The sequence below is a fragment of the Anomaloglossus baeobatrachus genome, chromosome 1, assembly GCF_048569485.1.
Source record: "Anomaloglossus baeobatrachus isolate aAnoBae1 chromosome 1, aAnoBae1.hap1, whole genome shotgun sequence".
Classification (NCBI taxonomy): Eukaryota; Metazoa; Chordata; class Amphibia; order Anura; family Aromobatidae; genus Anomaloglossus; species Anomaloglossus baeobatrachus.
The window spans coordinates 167,419,601-167,433,572 of record NC_134353.1 but is presented as its reverse complement, the minus strand read 5'-3'; the positions used below and the strand labels follow the sequence as shown (position 1 = coordinate 167,433,572).

The 13,972-nt window shown below is 42.5% G+C and overlaps 2 long non-coding RNA genes across 2 annotated transcripts; one reads left to right on the top strand and one right to left on the bottom strand.

Moving 5' to 3' along the window:
• Positions 1-283: 283 nt before the first annotated feature.
• LOC142290830 (uncharacterized) lies at positions 284-1,531 on the bottom strand. The gene is made up of 3 exons (XR_012750387.1): positions 1,457-1,531; positions 432-764; positions 284-353 (listed from the first exon to the last, which is right to left on the bottom strand). It is a non-coding gene; the product is annotated as an uncharacterized LOC142290830 (long non-coding RNA).
• A 648-nt stretch (positions 1,532-2,179) lies between these two features.
• LOC142290826 (uncharacterized) lies at positions 2,180-3,493 on the top strand. Its single transcript, XR_012750386.1, has 3 exons — positions 2,180-2,320; positions 3,013-3,345; positions 3,424-3,493. It is a non-coding gene; the product is annotated as an uncharacterized LOC142290826 (long non-coding RNA).
• The last annotated feature ends 10,479 nt before the right edge of the window (positions 3,494-13,972 follow it).

The window sequence follows — 13,972 nt, the reverse complement described above, 5'->3', positions numbered from 1 at the left end:
AGAAAAAATCCACAAACTGTATAACATCCAATGAGGTGAGTAACCTCCATCAACATGACTAATATTACTCACAATCTATGAGCAGCCGTGAAATAAGGTCGTATAGGAGACCTTCTTAAAGGAGTAGTGGAGTAGGTGAAATTGTCATGACAGTGTCGGTATTACACCTATGCTGCGGACTAGTGACATAAATAGACAGAGGTTAATGCAATGGTGTACTGATAAATCACCAGACCATGGACAAAACTGATAAATAGCATAACAATACCTCAAAAGTGAAACAGCCTATATGGTAACAGTGTCCTATGCCAGGGCTATGCTCAAAAGTGGTAACTTGGAAAAAGGTCAAAGACCTATGGAGAATAAAGAGAACCTGTTAAAGAACATAGATTAACGGTCACAAAAATGAAAGTAAAAGCTCTTACTGATACCTGGTGTATGAGATGATACAGGCTTGTGTCCAGGGGGAATGGTGGCTGGCTACTGAGTTGGTCTGTGTAACTGAGCCGTCTTAAATGCAGGTGGTGATGAGGAGATCGGCTCCAGGTGGAGCTGACTTGCTGCGCATAGGAACGGTAGTGGTGAAGGTTGGTACTGCAGCACTAGGTTTACATAGAGGACTATTAGGTGTTGTGAGTCACGTGAAATACAGTGAGAAGTGGCATACAGACCTCCGTGATGTGAGGGAGTGAGTGCCTCACATGTGACCACTAAAAGCACAGGGGTGAACCGGTGATGTGTGGAAATCACGTAGTGAAGAGAGCCTAAAAAAGGGGGAGAAAAATAAATTAGTAGGCATATGACAGGAAAGAATTTAAACCTGGAAAACATAAGAATGTAAGGAATTCACAAAACAACAGGTACCTTACAATTACCATAGATCTGTATCTAAAATCACTCTCGTAAAGTGATATTGATAAATTACATAACTAATCAGAGACATAAAAATCACAGTCATAAAAATGGGAAAAGAGGTTTATCTAAAAGGAGTCTACGGAGACCACAACTAGGACCTGAGCATGTCAGAGATGGACCTCATATTCTCGGTTCAGTCCTCGGGGTTCCAGGGTACCCAACGTGAAAATCCAATATGCTTCTCTTTCTTTTAATCTACGGACCCTATCGCCACCCCTACGTAATAGTGGAACATGCTCAATGACCTGAAACCTCAATTGAGCTACTGTATGATGGAAAGTGTCAAAATGATGGGGGATGGGTAGTAAAAGTTGCTTACATCTGATCGTTGATTTGTGTTTACTGATGCGATCTCGGATATGTTGGGTAGTCTCCCCAACATACCCGAGACCGCAGGGACACTTGATCAGGTATATCACATAGGAAGACTCACAGGTGTGATACCCTCTGATAGTGAAGTTTTTTCCAGTATGGGGATGTGTGAACTTGTTACCCTTGGTCAAATTATTGCATTGAAGACAGTGTAAGCATGGGAAGTTACCTGTTTTGGGTGGTCCCAAGAAAGTCTGTCGTGGTGAGATTGATGACCCTATGTCGGCTCGGATCAGACTATCCCTCAGGTTCCTCGCTCGTTTGTGACAAAAGATAGGGAACATCCCGTAACTCTTTTATAGAGGGGTAAGCCTTCTGTAGTAATGGCCAATGTCTTGTAATGACCTCCTTAAAAAGTGGCGAAAAAGGGTGGTATGTCTGGACACAATGCATCCCGGACGGGCGGAGGAGATATATTGGTGAAAGGTATTATCCCTGGATACCTTTCACCAACATATCTCCTCCGCCCGTCCGGGTCTCACTTTTACAGTACACAGTGATCCCTTCCAGATCAACTTTCTGGACACCCTTGTCATTCTATCTCCTGAAGGGACTATCACGACTGATTTATACGTCAAACCCACCGACAAGAACAGCCTTCTGCTGTACTCCAGTTGCCACCCTCCACACATTAAAAAGTCATTGCCCATTTCACAGCATAAGAGAGTGGAAAGGATCGTTTCTGATCCTCAAACACAAGCAACAAGGTTTCGTGAGATGGGTGATAAATTCCTCTCACGAGGCTACCCTTCTTCCGTGGCATTCAATCGCTCTACCCGTGCCCGCAATGATGATGTCATTTCACCACGGATGCTTTGTGTCCAGACATACCACCCTTTTTCGCCACTTTTTAAGGAGGTCATTACAAGACATTGGCCATTACTACAGAAGGCTTACCCCTCTATAAAAGAGTTCGGGATGTTCCCTATCTTTTGTCACAAACGAGCGAGGAACCTGAGGGATAGTCTGATCCGAGCCGACATAGGGTCATCAATCTCACCACGACAGACTTTCTTGGGACCACCCAAAACAGGTAACTTCCCATGCTTACACTGTCTTCAATGCAATAATTTGACCAAGGGTAACAAGTTCACACATCCCCATACTGGAAAAAACTTCACTATCAGAGGGTATCACACCTGTGAGTCTTCCTATGTGATATACCTGATCAAGTGTCCCTGCGGTCTCGGGTATGTTGGGGAGACTACCCAACATATCCGAGATCGCATCAGTAAACACAAATCAACGATCAGATGTAAGCAACTTTTACTACCCATCCCCCATCATTTTGACACTTTCCATCATACAGTAGCTCAATTGAGGTTTCAGGTCATTGAGCATGTTCCACTATTACGTAGGGGTGGCGATAGGGTCCGTAGATTAAAAGAAAGAGAAGCATATTGGATTTTCACGTTGGGTACCCTGGAACCCCGAGGACTGAACCGAGAATATGAGGTCCATCTCTGACATGCTCAGGTCCTAGTTGTGGTCTCCGTAGACTCCTTTTAGATAAACCTCTTTTCCCATTTTTATGACTGTGATTTTTATGTCTCTGATTAGTTATGTAATTTATCAATATCACTTTACGAGAGTGATTTTAGATACAGATCTATGGTAATTGTAAGGTACCTGTTGTTTTGTGAATTCCTTACATTCTTATGTTTTCCAGGTTTAAATTCTTTCCTGTCATATGCCTACTAATTTATTTTTCTCCCCCTTTTTTAGGCTCTCTTCACTACGTGATTTCCACACATCACCGGTTCACCCCTGTGCTTTTAGTGGTCACATGTGAGGCACTCACTCCCTCACATCACGGAGGTCTGTATGCCACTTCTCACTGTATTTCACGTGACTCACAACACCTAATAGTCCTCTATGTAAACCTAGTGCTGCAGTACCAACCTTCACCACTACCGTTCCTATGCGCAGCAAGTCAGCTCCACCTGGAGCCGATCTCCTCATCACCACCTGCATTTAAGACGGCTCAGTTACACAGACCAACTCAGTAGCCAGCCACCATTCCCCCTGGACACAAGCCTGTATCATCTCATACACCAGGTATCAGTAAGAGCTTTTACTTTCATTTTTGTGACCGTTAATCTATGTTCTTTAACAGGTTCTCTTTATTCTCCATAGGTCTTTGACCTTTTTCCAAGTTACCACTTTTGAGCATAGCCCTGGCATAGGACACTGTTACCATATAGGCTGTTTCACTTTTGAGGTATTGTTATGCTATTTATCAGTTTTGTCCATGGTCTGGTGATTTATCAGTACACCATTGCATTAACCTCTGTCTATTTATGTCACTAGTCCGCAGCATAGGTGTAATACCGACACTGTCATGACAATTTCACCTACTCCACTACTCCTTTAAGAAGGTCTCCTATACGACCTTATTTCACGGCTGCTCATAGATTGTGAGTAATATTAGTCATGTTGATGGAGGTTACTCACCTCATTGGATGTTATACAGTTTGTGGATTTTTTCTCATGAGATCTTTCTATTTTTAGAACATTAACCTGTGGCATTGTGGGCTATAGGTCTTATAGCTAATGGATTGGTGTCACAAGTTTCCAGAGACACATTACCTCCCGCACACCATTTCATGCTGTTTGACAGGTAGTGAATGGAGTATAACCAATTTTAGAGACACGTCTCTCTATTCACTGATGTGTTCATTCGAGAATTTCTCCATTAGGTCCTCTGCTCACTAACAAGATTGGCATGGCACCTATACAGTAGCCAATTATTGGACAGGTACCTTGTCTTAACTTCTCATATACACTTATCTTTACCTTCAGCCTGATCTCACCATCTTTTCCTTTCTCCTTCCCCCCCTCCCCCAACCCAACCCTTCCCCCTCCCCATTTCCCCCCCCCCCTTCTTTTCCCTTCTCCCTCCTTCTTCTACTCCTCTTCTCCGTTCATGCTTTACTCACTTACTTTATTTCGCTCTCTTTTTTCTACAACCAGTCACGACATACGACTTTCTACCCCGGTGAAATACCACTACATGATTACCCCATAGACTATTGACTGGCTGATCCCGATTGTCTATTATTCAGTCACAGGTATTCACATATTACTTATTCACTGATCACAGTCAAGAATCACTGCATAGGTTTCCTTTGTTAATGATTCTTTCTTTCACCTAGCGCTCATACGCACCTGATAAGTTCCTCTTCATGTGAGTGGTGACTCGTATTGCTCCCTCCCTCGAGTAGTATGCACATACTGATTTCTCTGCTTCATAGGTACGTCTACCTGTTAGTCTCTTCTGATACTTACATGATAAGTTTCCAGTTGGTAAACAATTACTTCGGATGTTGTTCTTTCTTCTTGGGTGTATACAGAGGTTATTATCTTATATATATCTTTGACTCTGTACCTTACCATTGTAACGTATACTCCTTTTGTGTACAATGTATATAAATAACCGGAGCTGTGTCTCCTGGTAATTTTTCTCCTGTATTATGTATTAATTTCTGGTTTTTTTTTTTTGTTTTTTTTTTTATGTTCTCTTTTTATAGTCTGATTAATTCTCTTGATAAAGGTCAAGGTATGACCGAAACGTCGAGATAAGACTATTCACAATAAAAAACATCAAAAATACCCAGACATTGTTTCTTTTTTCTCTTGGAGTGCCGGGGATAATTTTGTATTTTTGGAGTATTGACTGTTTCCCTAGAGCACCCGCATTCATAGTGAGCCAGGTCTATACGAATTATTCATCTAATGTGCCATGCTGCAATTTTTTTTATTTAGACTTTGCATTAAAAACCTCCAAATACAGTTGTTTGGTATATTCATAAGGTAGTATGCATGGCATTAGGAAAAACCATCAACACCAGCATTTATAACTGTGTGATATAAATCATTAACAAGGTCGTTTGCATGCCCTAATACTACTGCATGCTCAAAGTAACAATTTAAATATCTGCCTTTATGTTCTGTTTTGTCATAGATATATCTTTTGACTAATATAGATAGATGGTCTGATAAAATTGAAATTTGCTACATTGCGCAAATATTCCTAGGAAATTCGATTTGCAGAAAACTACTCAATGTGCGCAGATAACCTAAGCTGGTAATCCTGCATTGAGTTCAATGACTTCACCTGAGGTGAGTTCCCAGAGTTCAATGAGTTCAGCTCAGGTGAGTTCACATGAGGTCACAGCTGGGGTACCGTGGGAACCCCAACTGTGACCTCACGTGAACTCATTGAACACAATGCTGGATTACTATATAAGTCTATGTGTGCATGTTGAGTATTTGGTTTAAGACATTTCTGCACCAAATCTGAATCTCTTCGCAGTAAAACACACTAAAAATGCATCAAAACCGCATCACATTTTTGATGCGATTTTCTGCCAGAAGATGCAGATTTTGTGTAATCAAAAACCCAATGTGCGCACATTGCCAAAGCCGGTAATCCAGTATTGAGTTCATTGAGTTCACCTCGGGGAATTTCATAGCGCTCACCTGAGGTGAGTTCACTGAGTTCATTGTGTTCATCTGAGGTAAGTTGACCTGAAGTCATATCTGGGATACCATCAAAATCGAAAGCTGTGACCTCAGGTAAACTCAATGAAGTCACCACTCTAACAGCTGTGGCTCTGTCAGTGTATCCTTGATGCCGCAGTGCTCGATCACATTTCCTAATGTGATTGCACACTGCAACCTCAGATGTAGCAGAGCCGGGATCGTCATGGGACAATGCATCTGTGGATTACATTGAACATGCAGGGGTGTTTTGAGGATTAATACATTGGAGAAAGAGGGTGGAATTTTTTATAAATAAAGTATTTTTCTATATGTTTTTTGTTTTTTATTCTAACATGATTATTAATGGGGGATCTCATAGACCCCTCCCCATTACTAACCTCAGGCTAACCTCAGGCTTATTAATTAGCTGTGATATTTTGACAAATCACGGTTGTCATTAACCTGTTCTATTACTCGGATTGCCACCACTCCAGGGCGATCTAGATAAAGTGATTAAACACGTAAAGGATGTGCCAATTCTGGGGTGGCTGCGGACTGCTATTTTTAGGCTCATGGGGGCCCAATAACCATGGCCCTCCCCAGCCTGAGAATACCAACCCCCAGCTGTCTGCTTTATCTTGGCTGGGTATCAAAATTGGGCGGGACCAAACGCAGTTTTTTAAAATTATTTATTTAAAATTTTTTAAAAAAGCAGAATGGGGTCTCTCGCATTTTGATACACAGCCATGATTATGCACACAGCTGGGGGCAGCAACCTCCAGCTGTCTGTTTTATCTGCACCAGATATCAAAATTCAGGGGATCCCATGCCATTTTTTCCAATTATTTATTTATTTTTACACTCCATTTAGGGACCCAGATAGCTATTGTGAGAAAAACCAATCACAGATGCTAAAATGCTGGCAATCCAATTGCACTCAATCACAGACACTGTGACAGAGGGTAGGCGGGGGAAGCAGTGACTATTCATGAGCTTTCATGAGCAGACACGAAAGCAGAAACTCAGTAAATATAATTGTCCTGCTTTATTCTCCTTTTGCAGCCCCCTAGCCCTTACTAGCACCATTTTATAACATTTTGGGTCCCTTAGACTTATGTGGGGTTTGGTGTCCAGGGTCAAGTTCAGGTCAAGTTCAAATCCGAATATCTGTGGGTTCGCCTATCTCTAGTGCATACTACTTAAGGAATAATATAGGAGCAAAAACTGTCCTCTTTTGACCTGATGACAGCTAATCTTTACGTTAAGAAGTGAGAGTTTTCACTTCATATGGCTAAAGTCCAATTCTTTTGTTTAATTTTGATTAATTTTAAACAAAGGAAAAGTACTGTAGCTACTGATTATTTGCTTCATTGGTGCAACAATTATTATTAAGAATGAGTAATTGTATGAACCATCTGTGAAATTTCTGTGCTGCTAATGGCAGTCAAGGTTGAAAGACATATTTATCCCCTTTCTAAACTACTTTAAATGAATAATTACCAGAAAACACTTTATTTATAATGATCTTTGAATGTAAATCACAGACACAAAATGAATATCATTGTTCAGACAGTTTAATCGGCTTGATATATTCTAGCCTTATTAAAGTGGGATGTCAGCAGGCTAATTAAAATAAACTCTTACAATTAAGAAGCTCTTTATTAATGTTTTTTTAACCAAACCAGAGGCTGTGCATTTTGTTACTTTCTCAAGCTTAAATTGGTCTTCAGTAGAACATTTACACTTGTTTTCTTTCGATACAGCAGGCATTGCAACTGACTTGTAAGAGCTGCGAAGTCAATTTAAGTGAAGATCTGGGTCAACAAAAGGGCAGTGTCTAAGACAGTGAAAAATCTCTCTTGATATAATGTTTACAGCTCAACAACATTTATACTTTGTTACACATCCGGTACAGGAACCTCCAAAAACGTACAATCTTTCTATCAATGTATTACAGCAGAGGGTGGGGTGTTTTCTAAGACTTGACAATATCAAGATTTGTGGATATTACAAAGTAAAAATTTGGTAGTAGTTCCCTCACCAGTAACTGTATAATAAATTACCAATCGAGCTGGCCATACACATAGGTAATGTAATCATATGCTGCCAATGACGCCAGTATCCAACAACACTCCAATGAGGTGGAGGACACCCCACTGTCAGTCTTAAATATATACAATCCCATAAAAAGTCAACAATCCTTTGTCGTAGCCACAGATAAGCATTTCAGCATTTCATGCACAGTGAGTGTAATATGCAAAGCCGAACATAAAGATGCCTGGCTGCATCCTGTATAAAATATTCTGTGCAAAAGAATAAATTAAAATATGAGGTATTGGTAGGTAATATGGTCATAGTACGGAAACCCACAATCCACGTCACGGATCCTCATTTTTGTGGGTCCCTACACTAATATATCATATATGTATATGTATATGTATATATATATATATATATATATATATATATATATATATATAAAACACCAAAAAGAGGAATAAAAATCCTCAAAAAACTAAGCAAATACTCACAGACTGATGGCAGAAGATGTAAACTGCCCAGGCCAAAAAGAAGTCTAATGCACTGCCAGGATGCAGCAAGACCTCCATTAAATGGGGACATCACAGGTGCAAAGGAAGATGGTAAAATTGCACACTTGGGGCTTGCATAGGTAACTATTCACACATGCAGGTTCACAGTATCTGGTATGCAGCCTATTAGTTGCACCTGTGATGTCTCCACATGTATTGTCCCTGCACCACCACTGGTTGATTAACAAAAAAATTATGCAATCAATAGTGATTGCAACATTTAGTGAGCTGGGACAGAGAGCATACTCCCACTGTCTCCCACCCAATTGGGACCCCCATGACGTGATCACACGGTCCTGATCATTTCCATAGTAACTCTAAGTCAAATTATGACCTCCGAGTTACCTGGCAGGAATATTAGACCATGGCAGCAGCATGGTCTCACAAGCGTTCTATCAGTGAAACAACTGACAGATATAATTCATTGCAATTCAGATGCATTGCAATTAAGTATATCAGCAATCAAACTAATAAAAGTTAAAGTCCCATTTAGGGTTTAAGTAAAAAAGTGAAAAAAAATTGTAAAAATATTTTTTAAAAATATGAAAATAAAAAACAAAAAAATGGAAAAAAAAATTATAAGAATAATAAATATGCACATTTATGTAAAAACAAAAATAAATAAAGTACAAATATTTGGTATTGCCGGGTTTGGAACAACCAAATCTATAAGGCTGTTACACTAACTAATGTCTTCAGTGAACACCATAAAAAAAACATAGCAAAAACTATATGACCCGCCCCAGGGCCGTGGGGTGCTCGGTTCCGGGTGTTGGTTAATGGGATTATGTCACGGGGGCCTGTGCCCAGTTCCGTGGCCCTGGTGGTCGCTGAAAGTCAATAAATAATAAAAATAAAAAAAAAAAATAAAAAAAAATAATAAAAAAAATAAATAAATAAATTAAAGTATTTTGTGGAACTACGGTTCCAGTATGGTTACTGGGGCTGCAGGTCAGACCTCTGGGGTGATGGCTAGGCAGCCAATTGTTTACGCTTCCCGTAGGTGAAGCGGGGTCCCCAGGGCAGTTTTAGTAGTACACAGATATGGCGGCCGTTTTTCCTCACAGCCTTTTCAACTGTCACTTTAGTGCAGCAGCCTATAGCACCTCCGATGAAGAAATAAAGTGGATCACACCAATTCATTAACTCTGACCAGATTTTACTTGCAGGTGTTAAAAAGGGGTTCAGTTTCTGATGTTACGGTTTTTGGGTAATCTGGGAACAGTTCAGGATCTTTGCACCAGGTCAGTTGTGTGGCCTCCCTGCTGCGCTGTGTCTCTCCTTGGTCCTAGGCTGCCTGTAGCTATACCTTGTCCCTCTCTCACTGTCTTCACCTGTATGGCAGGCGGCGGGAGCTTCTCTAAGGGGCACTGCTGTACTCACTGTGGTCCCTAAGCTCTGTGTAGCGGCTTTGCCTTCAGGTGCTGCTGCGGCCAGGAGATCTGCAGTCTCCCTGGCCCCCGGTTTTTATTGCTGGGCAGATTAGATCCCTCACAATCTCAGACGCCGGTGCCCAATAATCAGCGCTGTTCCTTTGGGGATGAACCGATCTGGCTCCACCCCCCCGGTCACTCCTCTTTTGCCTCACTTCTGGATCCCTCAGGCGGTCACACAGTTACTTGTGCGGGCTAAGCACTGCCCTCTCCATTTTGACATCTTCCCTCACTCTCTGCTCGCACAGTCTCCTTTTTCTCCAACTGTCAACTGTCTCTCTGACTCCGCCTCCAAACCTGGCTTTAAAGGGGACCTCACCTGAATTCGACTTGTAGAGCTCCCCCTCTAGGCTTGGAGTGGAAATGTTGTATGTGGGATTACCTGATGTGGAGATCCTTCCCTGCCCAGGTACAGGTATATTTGTGGCAACTGAACCCTGGGGTGCCACATTCCCCCTTAGTTAAATTCAGTACTCCTGGACTGGAAACACAAACTTATAAAACATTAGGAACAATAAAGAGTAGTACAAAGTCTTAAAAAATAAAAATTAAAAAAACCAATAAAACAGAAAAATGCAGTCCTTCCGCTGCAAAATGTGAGTATGGTAAATATAAGAAAGTTTTTGACCACTACCAGTTCTGTGGTCTATTGGTCCATAAAAGTTCAAGAAGATGCAAAAGTTCATGCAAAAAGTCCTGCAGGCTCAACACGCTTGACGGTTACGGATTTACTTAGTTGCAATAAACAAATAAATAAAATATTTTTACATTTTACTAACTACTACACTTTCTATTTAATATTCTTCTATATAACGGGACGGGGGCTGACCAAAGTTGCTACGGCTAGACCTACGTAATGCCTGTGTCACAACTGGTCGGTGCAGTGTACTTGTACCTAGTGCTGGTGCTATGCGTGCACTATCTACTAGTCTGCATGAGAATCTACGCAATATTGGTATGCGTGAATGCAGTCTTAGTCTTACCATAGGACTGGCAGGATCCCCAATAGTAGGGTTCTCTGGTTCTACTGCGACAGGTAGTTCTTCTGAAACGTTGACCGGTTCCTCCAGTCTTTCTGGGACTTTTACTGTTTGAGCGCCAGTCAATAATGGTATAATTATGGCTCCATTGTACTGAGGCCAACTTTCAGGAAAATCACCAAGTACTGTTCTTAACATCTTCTCTTTCTTTTCCTCTTTAGGTTGAGGTATACAGGGGATTACTTCTTTTTGCTTCAACTTTTCAGGACATTTTTTAAGGTGGTCTCTAGAAACTGCCGCTGACGTTTTTCCCTTATCCTTGCTGATTAAGCAGATTTTCTTGTTGTCAAATTTAGAGGGCAATACTGTGTATGGTTCTGCTTCCCACTGGTCATCAAGCTTATGGGTCTTTCTTTTTCTTTTTTGAACCATCTCTCCAGGTATTAAAGGAGCAGCTGGTGCATTCTTGTTATAATCTTTCTCTTGCCTTTCTCTAATTTGGTCTAGGCTTCTTTCTACGCACTCCTGTACCTTTTTGTACTGCTCTTGGCGCTTAGTGTCCCAATCAGCTTCAGGTGAACTGGTTTCAGGAACAACAATTCCCATTTCTAAGTCAACTGGTAACTTCCCGGGTCTTGCTCTCATCAAGTATGCTGGCGTGCAATTGGTGGAACTCACAGGGATGTTGTTGTACATGTCCACTAAATCAGGCAACTTCTCTGGCCACATGCTTCTTTTTTCCAAGGGCAAGGTTTTCAACAGGTCTATAACCACCTGGTTCCTTTTCTCACACATGCCGTTTGTCTGTGGGTGATTCGGTGTGGTTTGGATTTTCTTACATCCATACAGGTTGCAAAACTCCTAGAACACTTCAGCTTCGAACGCAGAACCTTGATCCGTCAACACCTGTTCCGGGTAGCCATGTGGTCTGCAGAAGTAGGCTTGAAAGGTTCTTGCTGCAGTTCTTGCTGTCAAGTCCTTTACAGGTACTACTACCAGGAACCGGGAATAGTGGTCCACCATAGTGAGGGCATACGTATAACTGGATCTACTGGGTGTTAATTTCACATGGTCCAAGGCTACAAGTTCCAACGGCTGCTTGGTGACAATTGGTTGTAGTGGAGCTCTTTGACTGTCACGATCCTTTCTTCTCAGGTTACATGGGCCACAGTTTCGGCACTAGTTCTCAATGGTAGTTCTCATGCCAACCCAATAGAATCTATTGCGTAACAGTACCTCAAGCTTCTTCCACCCAAAGTGTCCTGCTCCGTCATGGTACGCCTCCAGCACCATCTGAACATCTCTCTTCGGTACCACTATTTGCCACACCCTCTCATAGTTTTGGGGGTTGATGTAATGTCTGCATAGCCTACCCCTGTAGATGAACAATCTGCTCTTTTCCTTCCACAGGTGCTGCGCTTCCGGTGGGGCATCTGGTCTAAGACTTGAGTCTGGTTGGATTATTAGCTCTTTAACTAGGCGAACAGCTGGATCGCTGTCTTGCGTTTCCTCCCACCCGTGGTAAGGTAACGGGTTCAACGTGGCCTCTTGGCGTTTGCCTTTAACACCTTGGTTACACTGGGATGCACTGTTGCGGTGAAAAGCCGGCAGCTCTATCTCTTCTAGCTCATCCGAGTCTTCTCCTGCATCTGGTAAATGGGGCATTCTCGACAATGCATCAGCGTTAGCGTTTTTACGGCCTGCCCTATATTTGATGGTGAAGTCATAGTTTGACAACCAGGCCATCCATCGCTGCTCTAGTGCACCTAGCTTTGCGGAGTCCAAGTGAGTAAGCGGATTGTTATCCGTAAATATGGTAAACTTCGCAGATGCCAGGTAGTGCTTGAATCGTTCAGTGACGGCCCAGACTAAGGCCAGGAATTCCAGCTTGAACGAACTGTAGTTTTCTGTGTTTCTCTCAGTAGGACGGAGCTTCCTGCTTGCAAAGGCAATTACACGTTCTTTGCCATTCTGCCCCTGCGACAGCACAGCTCCCAATCCCACATTACTGGCATCTGTGTACAGCACGAATGGCAGATTATAATCAGGGTAGGCCAGGATTTCCTCACCGGTCAGGGCCCACTTCATGTGCTTGAAGGAGTCTTCTTCTTTTTCACTCCATTCAAACGGAGGGCCGGAAGTCTTGCCCTTTTTGGTCTGGCCTACCAGGAGATCTTGCAAAGGCGCCGCTATTTTCGTGAAGTCTTTTATGAACCTCCTGTAGTATCCTACCAGCCTCAAGAACTGACGCACCTCTTTGACGGTTGTTGGTTTTGGCCAGTCTCTGATAGCAGTGACCTTTTCAGGGTCTGGTGCCACACCATCCGCACTGACCACATGCCCAAGATACTGAACCTTCGGCTTCAGCAAATGGCATTTTGAAGGCTTTAGTTTCATACCAAACTTTGACAATGCTTCAAACACCTCGGCCAGGTGCTCCAGATGTTCCTCATACGTCTTGGAATAGATGATAACGTCATCAAGATATATCAGTACAGTCTCGAAGTTTCGGTGCCCCAGGCAACACTCCATCAGGCTTTGGAACGTGCTGGGTGCATTGCAGAGTCCAAACGGCATGCTGTTGAACTCACACAGACCCATCGGCGTCGTGAATGCGGTCTTCTCTCGATCTTCTTCTGCCATGGAAACCTGCCAATACCCACTGGTAAGATCTAAGGTGGAAAAGAAATTAGCAGCTTTCAGTGCAGCAAGTGATTCCTCAATGCGGGGCAACGGATAAGCATCCTTGTGTGTTATGCGGTTTATCTGCCTATAGTCAACGCACATCCTCATTGTGCCATCTTTCTTTCTTACCAGGACAAGTGGGGCTGACCAGGGGCTACAACTATCTCTAATAACCCCAGCTTCCTTCATTTCCCGTAACATATCTTTAGCACACTGATAGTGAGCTGGTGGTATGGCCCTGTATCTCTTTTTTATAGGTGGATGGTGTACCGTGGGTATGCGATGGTGTACCCCTTTTATCCGCCCAAAGTCTAATGGATGCTTACTAAAGACCCGTTTATATTCCTTCACCACCTGATAAACTCCGTGCCTTTGGTAAGAAGGGGTGGAATCAGTGCCGACATGCAGCTTCTGACACCAGTCTTCCAGCTGTCCCTTGGAGCTGTTGTCCTCCGCCTGGTCGGACGGGGTCAAGGGTTCCACTGCCTGAATTGAGTTGTTGTTGACAGTG